The 19738-nt window shown below is 50.2% G+C and overlaps 1 protein-coding gene across 3 annotated transcripts in view; it reads left to right on the top strand.

Moving 5' to 3' along the window:
- Positions 1-9650: 9650 nt before the first annotated feature.
- The window catches only part of DLGAP4 (DLG associated protein 4), a 202286-nt gene continuing 192198 nt past the window's right edge, over positions 9651-19738 (top strand). The window contains exons 1-2 of one of the 3 annotated variants that reach the window (XM_070247650.1): positions 9651-10197; positions 11385-11525. The gene's annotated coding sequence lies outside the window, so the exon portion shown is untranslated. The remainder of the gene's footprint in view (positions 10198-11384; positions 11526-19738) is intronic. The other 2 variants (XM_070247652.1, XM_070247651.1) reach the window with 2 other exon arrangements.

Genomic DNA, 19738 nt, shown 5'->3' on the forward strand with positions numbered 1-19738 from the left:
CCTCTGCCCCTACATTTGCACAGCCTCCCCCACCATCAAAACCCCCCAGCAGAGTGGTACATCTGTTATAATCTATGAATCTACGCTGACACATCATCATCACCTCAAGTCCACGGTTTGCGTTAGGGTTTACTCCTGGTGTTACACATTCTACAGGTCTAGACAAGTGTATGACATATATCCACCATTATAGCATCATACAGAGTAGTTTCACTGCTGTAAAAATCCTCTGTGCTTCGCTATTCATCCCTCCCTCCCCCTTAACCTCTGGCAACCACTGTGTGTTACTGTCTCCGTAGTTCTGCCTTTTCCAGAATGTCACATAGTTGGAATTATACAGTATGAAGCCCTTTCAGGTTGCCCTCTTTAACTTAGTAATATTCAAGTTTCCTCCATATCTTTTCATGGCTTGATAACTTGTTTCTTTTTTGCACAGAATAATATTCCAAGGTCCGGATGTACCACAGTTTATTTATCCATTTACCTAATGAAGGAAATTGGGGTTGCTTCCAAGTTTTGGCAATTATGAATAAAGCTGCTATAAACATTAGTGTGCACGTTTTTGTGTGGACCTACATTTTCAACTCATTTAAATAATTACCAAGAAGTGCAATTGCTGGATTCTATGGTAAGAGTACGTTTAGTAAGAAACTGTCTTCCAAAGTGTCTGTACCATTTTGCATCCCCACTAGCAATGTGGGAGTTCCTCTTGCTCCACATCCTCACCAGCATTTGGTGTTTTCAATGTTTTGGATTTTGGGCACTCTAGTAAGTGTGTAGTGGTATCTCATTGTTGTTTTAATTAGCAACTTCTAAATGACATATGATGTTGGACATCTTTTCATATGCTTTCTTCCCATCTGTTTATCTTCTTTGGTGAGGTGTCTGTTCAGGTCTTTTGCCCAATTTTTAGTTAGGTTGTTCATTTTCTTGTTGTTGAATTTTAAGAGTTCTTTCTATATTTTGGATGAAAGTCCTTTATTAGATACGTCTTTTGTAAATATTTTCTCCCAGTCAGTGGCCTGTCTTCTCATTCTCTTGACATTGTCTTTCACAGAACAAAAGTTTTTTATTTTAAAGAAATCTAGCTTATCAATTATTTCTTTCATAGATCATGCCTTTGGTATTATATTTAAAAAGTCCTCAGGCTGGCCCGGTGGTGCAGCGGTTGAGTGCACACAGTCTGCTTCAGCAGCCCAGGGTTCGCTGGTTCAGATCCCGGGTGTGGACATGGCACCACTTGGCAAGCCATGCTGTGGTAGATTCCCACATATAACATAGAGGAAGATGGGCACGGATATTAGCTCAGGGCCAGTCTTCCTCAGCAAAAAGAGGAGGATTGGCAGCAGTTAGCTCAGGGCTAATCTTCCTCAAAAAAAAAAAAAAAAGTCCTCACCATACCCAAGGTCATCTAGGTTTTCTCCTATGTTGTCTTCTAGGAGTTTTATAGTTTTTCATTTTACATTTAGGTCTATGATCCACTTGGAGTTAATTTTTGTGAGGGGTGTAAAGTCTGTGTCTAGATTCATTCTTTTTTTTTTTGTATGTGGACGTCCAGTTGTTCCAGCACCATTTGTTGAAAAGACTGTTTTTGCTCCATTGTATTGCCTTTGCTCCACTGTCAAAGATCAGTTGACTATATTTATGTGAGTCTATTTCTGGACTCTCAGTTCTGTTCCATGGATCTATTTGTCTATTCTTTTGCCAATACCACACTGTCTTGATCATGTAGCTTTATAGTAAGTCTTGAAGTTGGGTAGTGTCAGTCCTCTGGCTCTGTTCTTCTCCTTCAATATTGAGCTGGCTATTCTGGGTCTTTTGCCTTTCCATGTAAACTTCAGAATTAGTTTGTCAATACCTACAAAATAACTTGCTGGGATTTTTATTTGGATTGCATTAAGCGTATAGATCAGGTTGGGAAGAACTGACATCTTGACAATATTGAGTTTTCCTATCCATGAACATGGAATATCACTCCATTTATTTAGTTCTTTGAGTCCATTCCATCAGAGTTTTATAGTTTCCCTCATAGATCTTGTACATATTTTTTGGTTTGTACGTAAATATTTCATTTTGGGGGATGCTAATGTAAATTATATTGTGTTTTTTAATTTCAAATTCAAATTCAAACTTGTTCATTGCTGATGTATGGGAAAGTGATTGACTTTTGTATATTAACCTTGTATCCTGCAATTTTGCTATAATCTCTTATTAGTTCCAGGAGTTCGTGTTTAGTTTTATAAACAGCTCTCAAACTGTTTTCCAGAGGAGTCATACTATTTACATTTCCATCAGCAATGTATGAGTCCTCCAGTTTCTCTGCATCCTTGCCAGCATTTGGTGTTGTCACTATAGCCATTCTGATAAGTGTCTAGTCATATCTCATTGTGGTTTTAATTTGCATTTCCCTAATGGCAAATGATGTTGACCATCTTTGCATGTGCTTATTTGTGATCTGCATGTCTTCTTTGGTAAAATGTCTATTCATGTCTTCTGTCCATTTTCCAGTGGGATTTTTTTTTTTTACTGTTGAGTTTTGAGAGTTCTTTATGTGTTCTAGATACTAGTCCTCCAAACTATAGTTTTCAATGTATCCTGGAATCTAGAAACGTTGGTCTACAGCTTTAGTCTTCTTCTTCAATATAGTCTCTACAATTGAAAGGCTTTTGAATTTTTATATAAATTTTAGAATGAGCTTATCAAAACCTTGAGAGGATTTTGACTGGGATTCGGCTCTATAGATCCATGTGGGGAGAACTGACATCTCTCAAATAGTGATTCTTCCAATCCATGAACGTAGTATACCTCTCCATTTGTTAAGGTCTTAATTTCTCTCTGCAAAGCTTTGTAATTTTCAGTGTAGAAATCTTGCACACGTCTTTCCTTAGAGTTATTCCTTGGTATTTGATGGGTTTTGGTGCTATTGTAAATGGTATTGTTTATTTAAATTTTATTTTTAATTGTTTGTTGTTCATATATGTAAATACAATTAATTTTTGAATATTGACTTTGTATACAGATACCTTGCTAAATTCACTTATCAGTTCTAACAGTTTGTAGATTCTTTTGGATTTTCCACATGCACAATATATCATCTGTGAACAATGACATTTTTACTTCTTCTGTTCCAATTTTTTCCCTGCTTTATTACACTGGCTAGCCAGGGATGTTGAATAACAATAGTGATAATGGACAGTCAATCTAAAATGAGAAGCATTCACATTTTCACCAGTAAGTATGATTTTTAGCTGTAGAGTGTTGTAGATGCCCTTTATAAGATTAATCAAGATGCCTCTATTCTCAGTTTGCCAAGAGTTTTTATTGTGAATGGGTGTTGAATTTTATCACATATATTTTCCACATCTTTTTTTTTTTTTTTTTTTTTTTGAGGAAGATTAGCCCTGAGCTAACTGCTACCAATCCTCCTCTTTTCGCTGAGGAAGACTGGCCCTCAGCTAACATCCATGCCCACCTTCCTCTACTTTATATGTGGGACACCTACCACAGCATGTCATGCCAAGCGGTGCCATGTCCTCACCCGGGATCCGAACCGGCCAACTGTGGGCCGCTGAAGCAGAACATGCGCACTTAACTGCCGCGCCACCGAGCCAGAGCCTTTTCCACATCTTTTTTTGTAAGATTTTATTTTTTTTCCCCAAAGCCCCCCGGTACATAGTTGTATATTCTTCGTTGTGGGTCCTTCTAGTTGTGGCATGTGGGATGGAGCCTCAGCGTGGTTTGACCAGCAGTGCCACGTCCACGCCCAGGATTCGAACCAACAAAACACTGGGCCGCCTGCAGCGGAGCACGCGAACTTAACCACTCGGCCACGGGGCCAGCCCCCCACATCTTTTGAGATGATCATTAAGAAAAATCTGTTAAAGCAATGAATTATACTGATACGTTTTTGAATGTCAAACCAACTTTGCATTCATGGAATAAATCACATTTGATCATGATGTTTAATGCTCTTTATATATCACTAGATTTGTTATGTCAATATTTTGTTTAGTACTTTTGCATCTACATTCACAGATTTATTGGCTTATAATTTTCCTTTCTTGCAATGTTCTTCTCAGAATTTGGTAAGAAGTTTAGTCTGAAATCATAAAGCAAGTCAAGAAATATTCCCTCCTTTTCTATTCTCTAGAAGAATTTGTAGGATCATCGGATTTATGTTTTTTATTCTCTGAATGTTTGGAAGAATTCGCCAGGGAGATCATCTGGGCTTAGAGTTTTCTTTAAGGGAAGGTTTTAAGTTACATGTTTAATTTCTTTAAGAGATATAGGACTATTCAAAACTTTTATTTCTTCTTGTGTCTGTTTTGATAAGTAATGTTTGCAAGGAATTTGTCAATTTTAATGAAATTATCCAATTTTTGGCATAAAAGTGTTTAAAATATTCTCTTACTAACTTTGAAATGTCTGTGCCATCTGTAGTGATGTCCCTTCCTCATTCCTGATATTGAATACTTGTGTTCTCTAATTTGTGCTTCTCTCTCTTTCTCATCTTGATCTTTTTTCAAAGAACCAACTTTTGCCTTTGTTAATTTTGGGGTCCACTTCAAACTGAAATTCTCAGCTTGAATTTTTCTGGCACCTCATCAATACTTAAAATTCAGACCTAAAACCCATATGAGGGCCAGTCAATGCCCACATCTTCTCAGGGGAGATTTTTCTTTCATCTCACTCAGACCCTAGGCAAAGACAGACAATTTTCTCTGCTGCCTGCCTCTGTGAGGCAGGATTTTTTTTTAAAAATTCACCCTTTCTTCGGTGGTGTTGCCCTTCCTGAGCCCATAATTTATGCAGGATGATCCCTGACTCATTTGGCTCTCTGCCCTACACGGGCCACAGGCTTTGTGTCACCTGAGCGGCATGGCATCTCACAGTTTCGGTGTGGGTTTATCTCCTTGTTCTCATGTTCCTGCTTTGTTTCTGGCATGAGAGGATTTCTCTGCTTTCTTTAAGACTTATCCATTTCCATATAATTTTTTTAAAATCTAGCATTTTTCGTTGTTCTGTAGTGGGAAGACTTTAGTATCTCTCACCTTAGGGCCTTTGCCTTGGTTGTTCCCTCCATCTGGAATGCTGTCACCCCGATATCTGCAGAGATGTCGTGTCTCCACTCTTTTCCTCAAATATTACCTTCTCAGCGAGTGCTACCTGACCACCCTGTTTAAAATTAATAATCCGCACCAACTCTTACACTCTCTGCTCCTCTTACCCTGATCTACCTTTTTCTTCTTTTTTTCGTAGAACTTATATCCACCTAATAAACTGTATCATTTGCTTTTTAATTATGTTTTCTTGCTTATTGATCAGTTTCCTTTGCTAGATGTAAGCTCTAGGAAGGCCAGATCTTTATCTGTTTTGTTTACTGAAGGCTTCCAAATTTTAGGACAGTGTCTGGCACACAGCAGGTTCTCAGTAAATATTTCTCGAATTAATTGAATGAATAAAGGAATGCTTCCAGAAGCTGGAGTCCTCTTATTGGACAGAGGGAGAAACAGGGGGCTAGAGAGGGAAAGAGATTTGTCCAAGGTCACTTGGAGAGGTAGTGGCAGAGCCAGGACCAGAAGAATTACCCTTGGCCTGTGCCCAACACTCTACAGTTTTGAAGCACACTCATTGTCTCCAGAGCCTTGCCCTAGGCCCCAGGTGTGGGCAGGGAAGGAAAAACAGTCTTCATGTTATAACACTTTTGGCCACTTTCTCCTCGAAGCGTGGTCTTCCTAAGCTGTGTCCCACAGCACTCTCTTGGTTTTCCTTCCGCTTCTCTGCTCCCATCCTTTTAGGCTCTTCTGATCAATTCTTGAAGGTTGCTGATTCTAGAGGTTCTGCCCAGGTGATTTTCTTGTCTCTCTCGATGCCCTCTCTATGAATGACCTTGTCCACTCTGTGCCTGTCTCCAGCCCCAGGCTCTCCCCAATTGCCCATTTTCCTAGAAATCCTTTTACAAGCATCGGGATGGCTGGGAGGCTCCTTGGGTACAGGAGAAAAGCCTTGGTCTTGAAGGCAGAATACCTGGCTCCATCACCCATTCAGGGAACCTTTGGATCAATCATTGCCACTCTCCGAGCCTTGAGTTTTCTCTCTGAGAAAAATGGTGTTGACCACACAGGGTTGTCGAGAGGTTCCAGGGAGTCTGTGGATTGAGAATTCTTTGTAGACTCTGAAACAGGGAGCCCACAGAAGGAGCAGCCCCATGTGTCCCATAGATAGCTCAGATGACTCAAGTCCCCAGGTGGGCCTTCCTCCCCTTTGCCGTTTGCCCAGACCTCCCATCTCAAGGGCAGCCCTACCAGAAACCTGAGCCTCATTTGCCTCTTCCCCTTCCCTCACTTCACATCAGGATCCATCAGCAACAACGCTTGATTCTGCCTCTTTGACTTCTCTCCCAACTATCCTCTTCCTTTCCATTTCTGCAGCTCCAGCCTGGTCCAGGTTCTCAGTAAATATTTCTCTCTCCTGGACAGGTGCAGCAGCCTCCTCATTGGCCTCCCTGCCTCCCGTCTCACACTCTCTCAACATTGGCCACCATTAAACAACGTTGGATCACATCTTCCCTGTGCTCTAAACCCATGATAGCACCCCTTTGCCTCCCAAATGGAGGCTGAGCTGTTTACCTAGCACTCAAGGCTTTTCTTGATCAAACCCCTGCTCTGGCCTCAGCTCTCCCCACACACCTACACTCGGCTGTGTGCTTCTACCTGAATCTCATGTCTCCTTCCTTTTGTTCACGCCAATCCCTCTACGTGGAGCTCCTCCCTTCTTTCCCTGCCTGCTGCGAGGTTGCCACAGCCCCTGTGTTAAAACCCACACTGGCGAGTGGGAGAATGAAAGGCAGGGTGTAACCTAGTGTGCACAGCACACTGGCATTTTGATATGATGGCGATCCCACTTCTGCCAGAAATCTTTGGAGATAGCCTCTCGTCTCCTAAGCTTAGCCATCAGAGGTGAGAGTTGCCTCTAAACCCAAGATTTGGACTCGTGCGGTCAGCCAGATGGGCTGCTTTGATGGGGTCAGCCAGAGGACACGAGGCTTAGAGTTGACTAGGTGTCCACTGGACGAGGCATGTCTATGAGATGCCCTGAGTGGGATTCACTGGACACTGAGGCAGCTGGCATCTGACTGGCTGTCTGCTTGGGCCGGTGGTGTCAGATACCCTGGTGATGTCTGCCTCAGAGCTGGCTTGAGAGGGCTGAGACCAGAAAGGGGATGGGCCCGTCTGTGCACATCCTTTCATTTCTCTCCCTCCACTCGAGGGTCCTTGGACTCCCAGCCACCTCCCCCTCCCACCCCACAGCAGCACTTGGTGCAGGTCTCTGGGGCAATTTCAGCAAGTTGTTTTCTGTGATTTGAGCACAATCTGGGACTTTATCCTGGTTCCACCACTTGCTCCCTGTGTGTCCTTGGGTAAGTGAATTTACTTCTTTGGGCCTAAGTTTTCTCTCTGAAAAATAGGGCACGTAAATTCTACCAGCTGGGGTATTGGGAGGATCAGCTGAACTGGCCGCTCTGAAGCCTTTGGTGTATGCACAGGAAGAAATGGGGGAGTGGTTGCTTTTTATCTGTCCTGCCCCTCCCACTCCCCCCACACTCTACTTCAAGGGAGAAGACTTTGTCCTATTCCTACATGAGACACTCCCCCTACCCTGTGCCTGGCCCAGGGCTGACATACAACAGGTGCCAAGTGTTTTCTGAATTGATCAAGTAAGGGAGGGCAGCTTGGGGGGATGGGCAGTGCCCCAAATGCACATCCCCCACATGTCACTCAGGCTTTAGCTTTTGAGTCCTACAGACCAAGGTTCAAATCCTGACTCTGCTCCAACTTTCTCTGAGATCTGGGGCACTCGATCGCAGGTCTCCAAGTCTCAGTTCCTCATCTGCAAAGGGGTTGGGGGGGATCCTCAGGTCAAAGTGGTGTGATGAGGGTTAAGTGTGACACATAGTAGGTACTCAGGAAATGAGACCCAACCTGTCCTCCTCCCTCCCTCTCTTCCTCCCTTCCTTTCTCCCATGTGAGAGATGTCTCCAAGGAAACAGGAGGAACTATTCTAAGAAAAGAGCTGAGGGCTCCAGTAGGAGCAGATGGTGACTCGGGCATCTGGGAGGCAGAGGCAGGCAGCTCTGGCCCTTCAAGGAGGCAATGGAACCCCAGTGCCTCCCCATCCCGGAAAGCACCAGGGCAGGGCCTGGAGGCAAATCCATATTGAGGGACAGAGAAAAAACATTTCTGGCCTCACAGAGCAGGGACAAGCACTGGAGCTATCTGTGCATTTGACCCACTTGACCCTACAAAAGTCCAGTCCTCCAGCCCGTTGGCCTGTGGGCGAGTAGGAGGCCCTACTGCAAGGGGCGGGGCAGAGAGAAGGTAGGATTAGGGGGAGGGGGCTGAGTTCCAGGCTTAGAAGAGTGTGAGCCAAGGTACCAGGGTGCTCCTGAGCCTGGCAGAAGGTCGTTCATCCACTGACTCACTCACTCATTCATTCAGTTCACGTCCATGGAGCCCCCTCCTCCACCAGGCAATGAACATATCTCCTTTCAAGTCCTCCTCAGAACATCCTGTCTTGACACTTTGCCACCATTATACAGATGAGGAAACCAAGGTTCTAAGAGGAAAAATGAGTGGCCCTGGTTCACAGAGAAAGTCAAAGCTTCTTTCCCAGGCTTGTCCTCATTTTCCACAGATTTCCATCACCTTCGGTTCAAAATCCTGAGTCCTCGGAGGACCTCAAGGTCATCATGGTCCAGCTCCTGCTGACCTTTCTGGCCTCACCTGTGAACTCTTGAGGCTTCAGCTCCAACGAGCCATCCATAGTGGCTTGCACGGGCCCATTCTGGCCTCCAGGTCTTTGTGCACGCTGATCTTCATGCTGGCATGTCCTCTTTGTCCTCCCTTGCTCATCAGGCTAAGTCCTGCACAGCTCGTGAATCACTTCTTCCTGGAAGCCTTCCTCTACTCCCCCGAAACCCTGTCAGGGCCTCTGGGGAATGGCGGGTTTTCTTGGGTCTCCCTCAAAGATGGCAAGCCTCTTGAGGCCACAGATGTTCATCCCATAACTCTGAACCCCTAGTGCCCAGCACAGGGCTTGGCCCAAGTGGGTGTCAGCGAACAATGAATGAATGAATGAACGAATGAATGAATGAGACAAACCCTGGCGTTTCCACTACTAGCTTCACTCATTTTGTTCTCCAAACATTTCCCAGGCACCTCCTCCATGCCAGGCCTGATGCCAGCCCCAGGGATGACAACAACTCAGGCTTACAATTCACTTCATGGTTTACAAAGAGCTTCCACCAGAGAATTCACAACCACCCTGCAAAGTAGGCGTTCAAGCTTGTGTCCATTTCCCACACATGGACACTGAGGCCCAGTGAGGTTGGGTGACTTTCCCAGTCACAGCCAGTATGTGACAGAGCTAATATTTAAATCTAGGCCTGCTCGCTCCAGAGCCCACGCTCCTTCCATGCTGTGAAAACAAAGCAAAGGAATACATGAACACTCGGAAATTTTGGAAAATGCAGGAAAGGAGAAGGAAGGGGAGAAATCCTACACAGCTCCCTCCTTTGCCCCGGGATATATTTCATTAACAGTGTGGGAACCGCCTACTTGTTTTGGCTGAGTCTCTGGGAACAAGGAAGTGACCTGGCCAACGTCACACAGATGCAAGCAGCACAGTCAGGATGTGGACCCAGACTGTCGGACACCACAATTCAAGGTGAATGAAAGTGGCCCTGAGCCTCAAGGAGCTATTTCCAGTCTTCTGAGGGAGGTGAGAGCAAATGGACGTGGCTTAGTTTGGGTTCTCCTAAAAGCAGTCGCTGAGAGAGGCCTTGAGTGCAGCTAGTTTACCTGGGATGTGATCCTAGGAAGCAGCGGGGAGAGAGGGTGGAGATTGAGACAGGGGAGGAAAGTCCATAAAACGCGCACTAGCGAGCGACCACCGGAACTCCATCCTGCTGGGGACCTTCTGAAGAGCACAGAACACACCTCAGAACTGTCTCCCCGAAGGAAGAAGGTTGCTCCCGAGGGCGTTAACTCCCCTGCCCTCCCGAGCTGTCCTGTGCTTGGCGGAGCAAGCTCTTGTCACTTCTGAAAACACCGCCTCGGCCGGAAAAGTGGAGAGCCCCGATGGGCGCCTGCGCGGACAGCGTCTGGGAGCTGTCCAACAGCTGCGGCGGGAACCAAGGTGGGCGCGGGAGCGTTCGCTACGGTGTTTCAGGCATAGAGTGTCTCTGTCATCATAAAGCATTTGGCGAGTCTATAGTTCACAACACCATATTGCATACTTGAAATTTGCCCAGAGAGTAAATCTTAAATGTTCTCACCACAAGAAAAAAAGGTGGCTATGTGAGGTGATGGATATGTTAATAAGCTTGATTGTCGTGATCATTTCACAATGTCTGTGCATATCAAAACATCAGGTTGCACATCTTAAATGTATACAATTTTTATTTGTGGATTACACCTTAGTGAAGCTGAAGAATAGATAAATAAATAAGTTCTTGGTAATACCAAGGGGAAAAAATTAAGTATTTGGAGGTAACAAACTGGGCTTGGAGAGTGGGGCGTAGAAGTCAGGGAAAGTTTCCCCAGAGTAGGTGACGTTTGAGTTGAAAGGTGGATATTTAATGGGAGAAGAGGCGTTCCGGGTAGAAGGACCCGCACAGGCTGAGGCGTGAGATGGCTGGTCCCCAGGAGAGACTGCACCTGAGTCCCGCGATTCGACCAGAGGTGACCCAGGAGAGGGCGCAAAGGCCAAATGGTGAAGGGCTTTCAATACCAGGCTAAGGAGTTCAAACTTTCTCCACTGACGCTAGGGAGCCAATACAGGGCTGTAAGCAGGGGAGGGACACACATCCGTGCCACAGACAGACCTCTCTGGGGTTGGTATGGAGGATGGATTAGAAAAGGGGAGACTGGAGCAGGAGCCCTGAGAGGAGGCTGGAGTAGTGGTCCAGTCAGGAGAGGCTGAGGCCGAGCGATGGGAAAGAGGGGTCAGACCCACGGGCTGTTTAGGAGAGAGAAAGTTCAGAAGAGTGGGGTGGGGAGAGGAGAGGGAGGCCAACCCTTCCTGGCTGCTGGCCCTGGGTGGCTCCTCCCTCTCCCTCTCCCCCAGGGGCTGCCCCAGCCTGACCAGATGCCTGATCCACTGGAGAGTGGTGCTGGGCCAGGCATCCCCAGACCCTGTCTTGGCAGATCTGGACATTGTCTGGTTTGGACACAAGCCCAATTTCATTATTAGCTAGATGTGGTCATTCCCCAGACCTAGTCATTACCAGGGCTGGTCACTCCCCAGGGCTGGAGGTTACCTGCTGCCAAGTGGACTCTCTCCACTAGGAAATTTTCTGATTTCAGTCATTCTTCCTCTTCCAGGGCTCTTCCCAAGGCCCAGCTGTGGCCCCACGGTCTGAGCCGGTGGGCTGACAGCAGCTGTTGGGAGAGAATCTGACGCCCAGGGTGCCACAGCCTTTTCCCCACCACATCGGCTCCCTCCTGGCTCCTGGGCTGGGTCAGGTAAACATCCCATAGTCCAACTTCTGCTCCCCTAGAGCCCTGATCACCCCAGGCTGTGCTTGAGTTTGACCACCCTTTCCCAAAGGGACCCTACCTGTCCTCAACTCTCGCTGTCTCTCTCGGTCTCTCCATGTCTCTTTGAGTCTCTGTGAGTTTCTCTCTCTCTCTCTTTTAAAATACTGACTTCAGGGACACACAATTGAGTGAAGAGCATCCTTGCTTCATGACGTGATCTCAGCATTGGTCCATGCATAGCCCTATGTATATGATACAATACAGTCTAAAACACAACATAATATGATATAATGTATGTGCCTGTAAACCACACCCTGAGAACTAGAACAGAACAAAAATCTGACATCCACCTCTGCGCTCCACTCCCTCCCGTCACCGAGGTCTCTGCTCGTGATCACTGATATTCTGAAGTTTGTTTGTCCTTCCCTAAACATGTACGAATGCCTAAACGTTCACACATGTAACACATTTAAATGTATGAACGCCTAAACAACTTCTTATTTGCTTTTACTTATTTGTTACTTTTATTTTCAAAGGGATGCTGTATACAGTTTTGCCTTTTTTAGCTTAATGCCGTATGGGTGAGAACTCATCCGCGTTGCTGTGTGTAGCTGTGATTCTTTGGTTTTGAGGGCTGCACGTGACTATACCGCAATTTATTTATTTGTTCATTCTCCTGTCAACTGATAATTGGACTGTTTTCAGTTTTTCTGCTGTTACAAACAGTGCTGCTGTGGATATTCTTGTGCGTTTCTCCTAATGCTTTGCAAAATGTGGCCCGGGGATCAATGGTCTTGGCATCACCTAGAAATTTGTTGGAAGTGCAGAATCTCAGGGCCTGCCCTGGACTTGCAGAATCAGAATCTGCCTTTTAATAAGATCCCTGGTGGAGCCTCCTTGAGAGGCACTGGCCGAGCCTACATCTGCATGGGATTCTCTTGGGCACACGTATCCAGGAGCGGATTTGCTGGGTCACAGGGGTGTGCCAGTGCACCCCCGCCCCCCCCCCCCCCACAGTGGAATGGAAGAGCTGCATTCATTACATCTTTACTGACACTTAGTATTGTCAGACTTTCTTGTTTTTGACAGTCACATGGGTGTGGCGTGGCATCTCTTCATAGTTTTGATTTACATTTCCCTGACGACTAAAGAGGTCAGGCACCTCCTCGTGTGTTTACTGGCCGTATATTCCCCTTCAGTGAAACACTCTGTTGGTATTTTTTGCTTATTTTTCTTTGGGGCTCACTCAACACCGCCCCTGCTTTTACTTTTGCTGTTCTCTCAGGCTGAAACACCTCCTCCCTTCACTGTCCAGTGTCCTTTCTTCCAGGAAGCCCTCTCTGACTGTTGCCTGGGTTGTGAGCCTCTTCAGCCTCACAGGCAGGAAAACTTGGTGCCACTGTCCCTTATTTCATCTCCTGGAGCCTCTTCCTCATTGAAGAGACTGAAAACCAGTACAGCTTGGCCCCTACAGAGTTGTTTTTTTTTTTAACTTAATTGCCATAATTTAAAATTCAGGAGATTCTGCATTTAAAAAATTCTGACTTGCTGATTTCTCTTGGAAAAAAAAAAGAGAAGATGTCACCCCGCTGGGCCTCCTTTCCTGCATGGCAACAGTCAGCTGGCACAGAGTAGGGGCTGCCCCTGCCAGGATGCGTGTCACAGTCCCCACGACTTCGTGCTTATGCCCTGCTTAATGACCTGCCCAGGCCCTGTGGGCAATTAGGTCTGTGACCATTGCCTAAGCGTGCCAGTTGTTATTTGTCTAAATCTCTCCAATTCTTCCCCTCCTTCCCATAACTCTGTCCCTGTCCCCAGCTCAGGCCTTTGCACGTCTCCCCTGGACTGTCACACCAGCTTCCCTCGACCTTCCTTTCCTAGTCTTGTTCCTTCCAGTTCACTGACCATGTCACAACTCTACTCAAGAACCATCAATGGCTCCCCATTGCCTTCTCAGGCCCCATCAACTTTCTAAAAAAGAAAAGTCTAGTTACATTATGAATATTTCATATTCGCAATAGAAGTTTAGAGAACAGCATAACAAATACCTATGTACACACCACCCAGCTTAAGAAATAAACCATTCCAAGTGTATTTGAAGCCCTTGTTAATTCCCTTCCCGCTCTCCCTCAGGGTCACTACTGGCTTGCATTTGCTCCTTATCACTGCCATGCGTGTTTTTACACTTATGTTACATAAGTAGGTGTCCTTAAACACTATATAGAATTGTGTTTCAGGTTTTCAAAACTTAGATACCCAGCATCAAACTGTTTTCCATCTGCAACTTCCTTTTTTTAATCCAACAGCATATATTTTTTATTTTAAAAAATTGTATTGAATTATAAAATTCATACAAAGAGTACACCAATCATAAGTGTACGATTCTGAATTTTCACAAACAGAACCCCAAGTTTATGTTTGAGATTTATCCTCATGGATGAGTGTCTCTTGCATTCACCTCTTTTGAGTGTGGCATGGAGAGTTTCCCAGTGTCTGAGTTCATCACTATTTATCCAGTCCCTGGATGATGGACAGTGAGGCTGTGTCCAGCTTTTCACTATTGCATACGATGCTGCTATGAATATCCTTGGACAAGTCTCCAGGGACCCCTGTGTGAGGTGTTCTCGAGGGCAAGGCCCGCTCATCTTCCACCTGACCACATATCGCCAGGCTGCTGTCCAGCCCCTGGCTCTCACCGACTCCCAGCTGAGACGGTACATAAGGTCCAGGGCGGCCCATTCTCTGTGGCCCTCCTGACACCCTGCCCAAACATACATCCACCTCTTTGCCTGCCACATATTCTCGTTCCTCCTCCCGGAGCTGCAAAGCCACCTCTCCTTCCAGGCCCCGTTGAAGCCGCACCTCCTCCAGGGAGCTCTCTTGGGCAGCATTGGTCCTCATGGTGTCATCTCCTCTGAGATGTCATCTCCTCTCACCAGTTGTCAGGGCCCAGGAAGACAGAGGCCAACTTAGACCAGACACTGGGAATGGCAAAGGAAGGCATGGATGGACTGGCAGGGAGTGTGAGCAGCTGGGGTATGCAGCTGATTGCTCTGGGCCTTGGTGGATGAATAGGAGTTTGTCGGGTAGGGATGCTGGCAAGGCATTGCAGGCACAGGGAAAGGCAGAGAAGCACTGGAATAGAAGTTTCTGGGACCGAGATGTGGGCAGGGTGGGCAGGTGGCAGATGAGGCCGGAAAAAGGGCTGTGAGGAGTCTTGAACGCCACCCTTTAACCCTGTTCTGACTCTCTTTGCACTCAACTGGCATTTTAGGGAGATGAGGGAGCCAGGGAGGGCGAGTGCATTCATTTGACACCTACTGAATGCCAGGCACCAGCAAGGTGCTTACATCCATATCTCTTTGGCTCCTCAACCCAAGCTGGGGATGCTATACTAGTGTTGTGCCCATTTTACAGGTGGAGAAACGGGGGCTCCGAAGGGGCAGTGTCTTGTCTATGATCACAGAGCCCCAGGATGAGTAGGATGGGTACTCAGCCCAGGTCCATTGACTCCAGGGACTGTTTTTAACCCTTGTGCTGCCACAGGCAAGAAGGCATCTGGGAGAGGGTTCAGCAGGAAACGGGTCACCAGGAGGGGGCACACGTTCTCAGAGGCAGGAGCCCGAAGTTCGAATCCCAGGGGCATCCTGACTCGCACAGTGTGACCCGGGCCAGTCTCGCCCTGTGTGGGCCTCAGTTTCCCTCCTCCGCAGGGTCGGCGCTGGTCAACGTAGGTTCCTGCAGACCCGCTCTGTAGCCTCAGGTTCCAGGTTCCCGCGCTACGGCAGCCCGCGCTGTGTGACCTTGTGCCAGTACCTGCTCTCTCTGGGCGGCCGAGCGCGGATCTCTAAGCGCCCTTCCGGCTCGCGACCGAGCGTCGCTGGCCGCTGAGACCCTCCCCCACCCCGCGGGTTGCGGGGGCGTGGGTGGGGGTGGGCGCTGGAAGCGGCGCGCCCCCGACTCCCCCAGCCCCAGGCCGGCGGCCGGATCCGCGCCTGGTTTTGGGCGCAGCCGCGCGGCCCCCTCCCCCGCGCCTCTCCCCGCCCCCCGCCCCCTCCCCGCCGCTCTCGGGGAGCGGGGCCGCGCGGCTCCTCCTCCCGCAGCCGCATCTGGGGCGCCGCGCCGGCCGGAGGAGAGGCATGGGGCGCCCGCGGGCCGGGGCCGGGGCCGGGGCCTAGGCGGGCGGACCTGCGTGCGGACCCGAGCGGCGGCGGCGGCGCAGCGCGGCGGCCGAGCGGGCCGGGGCGGCCGAGGCGCCGGGCGCAGGTGAGGGCGCGGGGGTGGCGCGCGGTGGCCCCGACCCCCTTTCCGAGGCCGGTGCGCCCGGTCCCTCGGCAAGACGCACCCCCAATCCAGGCCCTCTCCGGGACAGACCTCCGTGAAACGAGAGGAGGCGCTGGCGCAGAAAAGCCCCCTCCCCCTGCCGGTTCTGTCTTCTGAGCCCCTAGTCCGAGGGGGCGGCTCTGGGGCTGGCAAGCCCCCTTCTCTGGGTGGGATCCTCCAGTCGAGGTCTTCCCGGACCCTCAAACTGGGAGACGGCGGCGCTGGGGCCCGGAACCCTCTATCAGGGGCCGGACCCCCCTTCCAGCTCTTTTCCCGCGGGCTCCCCCTTGTCAAGGGGCTGCCAAAGCTGGGAAGCCCCTCCTCAGGCCCTCGGTCCGCAGCGGGGCCCGGGGTCAGGCAGACCCTTCCCCTGCCCGCCAGCGTGGGAGCTGAGGAGAGAGAGGGCTCTGCCAGCCGGCCGGGCATTCCTCCTTTCAACCCGCTGCCTCCTCCCGCCTCAGTAGCCCCGGGAGCCTGCCCAGTCGGCTCCCCGGTTCCGAGCTCTTTCCCCGGATCTGGCATCTGGGGAGGGGGCGGGGGCAACCCCAACCCCCCCGGCGCTGCACAGCGCCCCCCTCCCGGTTTGCGCGCCGGGAGGGGCTGGACTGACCCGGGCACCTGGGCTGGGGGGGAGCTCACATGGCTACGGGAGGCCCCCACGTGCGGCGCCCCGCGGTGAAAGGGGTTCGCGTTCTGAGCGGGTGGCAGGTGGACCAGGTGGCTGGAGAGGCCAGCTGGGTCCAGATGTGCTGGGCCTGCTGGGAGGGGACATGTGCTACCTGGACATGTGATGGCCCCTGGCCTCTTTCGATCAAACGTACCGCCTCTGATCCCCTCCGTCCTTCCGTTCCTCTATCCCTTCCTCCCTCTCCCTTCTCCCCTTCTTCCTCCGTGCTGCCTGTGTTGCAGAGGGGCTGCCAAAGACTGTTGATGTTGGGGGGGGGGGGAATGAAACGGGGGAAGGGGTTATGGGTTGGCGAAGGCCAGTTGTGAGGGCGGGGGTAAGGGGATGGAGGAGATGCCCTCAGGATGGGGAGCCTCAAGCTTGGAGGGCTTGCTAATGGGGGGAAGATTCCTGCACCCCCACCTGCCTGGAAGTGGAAATGACTGAAGGGGAGGGGGCTGCAGTCCAAGGGAGGCTGGACTGGCCTGCCTCTACCCTCATTGCACCTCCCCTCCCAGCCCACTTTCCCCCTGGGGGTCCTGGCTCTCTCTGCCTCTGTGCCTTCACTGGTGGGAGGGGGCTGTGTTTTCTGCCAGGCTGGAGGTGATGGAACAAGGTTGTACAGGACCATCTCAGAGAGTGGCTGTTGGAGGAGCCCAGTTTCTGTCTCGCAGGGGGGACTGTGGGCTGCCTGGTCCCAGGGTGGCCTGAGAGGCCTGAGCCAGACTCCTGTGGGCAGCAGGGCTGGGTGGGGCCGCAGAGCTGGGTGGCCGATTGGTGGCTGGAGCGTTGGGAGCCACTGCCAGGCCCAGGAGCTGGCTGTTGGCGGCCAGTCAGTGACAGATGCTGAGTGTGTTCCAAGCAGCTCCTGGAGACATTGGCTGTGCACGTGGGACATGCGTGTGTGCCTGTGCCTACGCTGTGGCTGGGGTGCACCAGGGCTCCTGGGTTCTCCTGGAGCCGAGAGACAGCCGCTCAACTTCTGCAAGTGTGTCTGTGTATGGTGTCCGTGGCACCTCCCCTTGTTCATCCATGAGAGGCCGGACTAGGCCTGTGCTGGGTGCTGGGGACATGTGATGGCCTGATGTGGTCCCCACCCTAGAGAAGCCCCTGTTTTGTGGAGGGGGACAGTCTGTGCTGGGCACTGGGGATGAAGTGCAGGGCCAGACTGGAGAGAAAGTGTAGGGCAGAGCAGGCCTGATGGCTGAGTTACGTGGGCCCCAGGGCAGCATCTGGCTGGTGCCAGCCTTGAGATGGAGCTGCAGGTTTGAGGGCTGTGCCCTGGGCTCGAGGCTGCCTGGCAGCTGAGTTGGTGTTTTGAAGAGAGGCTGTGCAGGCTTGGGAACTGAGGATGGATTGTGTACTGTGGAGCTTTCAGAAGACTCAGTGACGTATTGGACGTACCAGGGGCACCCACTGGCGTCTCGTTAGGTTCTAGTGCAGTTTGTGGGCCACTGGCTTCATAAATGCTGGTGTTTCTACATGACAGGGGCGGGGGGAGGCTGAGGAATTGCGTTGGGCATTTTGTGTGACAGGGAGCAGGTGGTCTCTACCCTCCCATACGTCTGTAATTGACTGATAGATTTATTCGTTCAAAAAAGCATTAAGAAATAGCATTATCTGACTACAGTGTGTTTAAACACTTCCGTTTAAACATTCTGAAATGTGAATTAATAAAATCTTGAATGCATGTTTTTTTTAAGCACACAGTAGGTACTCAGTGAATGCCCAGTGGTTCCCAGGATGAAGCCCAGCCTCCTCCTCCAACTAGCTACCTCTCTAGCCGCGTCTTGTACTCCCGCCCCTCCCTCTTTGGCTCCGGTCCCCCTGGCCTGCTTTCAGTTTCTGGAACAGGCCACATTCCCTCCAGCCTCAGGGTCTTTGCACCTGCCAGTTCCTCTGCCTGAACATTCTGCCTGCCTCTCCCTGCATTTGCCTATTTAACTACTAGTCATTGTCCAAGTCTTGACTTAGGCATCACTTCCAGAAAAAAGCCTTCCTGATGCCCAGGCCAGGTTGTGTCCCTGTCACCACCTTCATAGCTCTGTGGGCCTCGACCTTCACTACCTCAGTCCCCTTCCTTATTAGCAGATGCCTCTGGGTGTGGGAAAGGGTGGGGTCATGCCTGCCCTCTTCATGCCATTCCTCTGGTGCTGAAGACAGGTCTTGGCTTGTTCTGGGCCCTCGGTCCATTCTTTTGGCTGAATTAATGGACAAGCATGGTCTGGGCCACTTTGAGTCAAAGGCTGGGTCGTAGGGCATGGCGGCCCCTTGGCCAGGCCCCATTGCCGACTGTCCCTGTGGGTTCCTGGCCTCCAGCTGGGTCTGCAAACCCAGAGGCATTGGGCTAGGCTTGGTGGGCATTACAGGCCCGTGGCCTCTGAAATCCCAGTGTGTCTGTGGGACCTGAGGCTCTGCAGGAGGGTGAAGGGCAGCTCCGGTTGCCTGTCTGGTTGGGCGTTTATTCCTGCATCAGTTCATTTGCTCACATCATCACCTGTTTACTTGGTCATCCTTCCTCTCATTCACTAGGTCACCAACTTGTTTGCCTCTCCGTTTTCTGGTCCCCCAATCCTTCTTTGGGCCACCAGTGCTTCCTGAGACCCGCTTAGTGCCCAGCCTTGTGCTGGGCGTGGCGACACAGCCAAACCCTCCGGGCCCTGCTCTGTAGACTGTAGTGGTCCTGCCAGGGATGGGGCTGGTCTGTGTGAGTGCTGGGAAGGGGCTGCTAGTTTGGACCTGTGGGAAGAGCTTCCGGGAGGACATGCACTAGATCTGGAGTGGATTTGGGAGGATTAGAGGAGATTGGGTAGATGGAGGAAGGCAGGGAAGGGCTCTGCTGGCTGACAGACCTGCATCGATAAAGGCAGGGAGGCAGCCAAGTACTGGGGGGCTTGGGGATGGTGGGGGCAGGTGTCCTTATAGGAAGAGGTGGCCCTCCTGAGGGGCTACAGGGAGGCTGGTCATGGAGGGTGGGCAGGGTGCCGTCATGGTGGGTGTCCAGTCTGTGCCAGGAGCCCTGTTGCTGCCTTGCTGTGTGCCCTTGGATGAAGTATGTCGCCTCTCTGGGCTCCCTCGATAAAGTGAAAACTTAGACCTGGTGACTTCAAAGGGACCGTCCACCTCCCCACAGTCTGGAGTCTGTGATCCTGATCCCCAGGATGGCAGTCCTCGAGGTCCCTGCCTCTTCTTTGGGCGTGTGGTGGCTGTC

Source organism: Equus caballus, chromosome 22 (assembly GCF_041296265.1).
Source record: "Equus caballus isolate H_3958 breed thoroughbred chromosome 22, TB-T2T, whole genome shotgun sequence".
Lineage (NCBI taxonomy): Eukaryota > Metazoa > Chordata > Mammalia > Perissodactyla > Equidae > Equus > Equus caballus.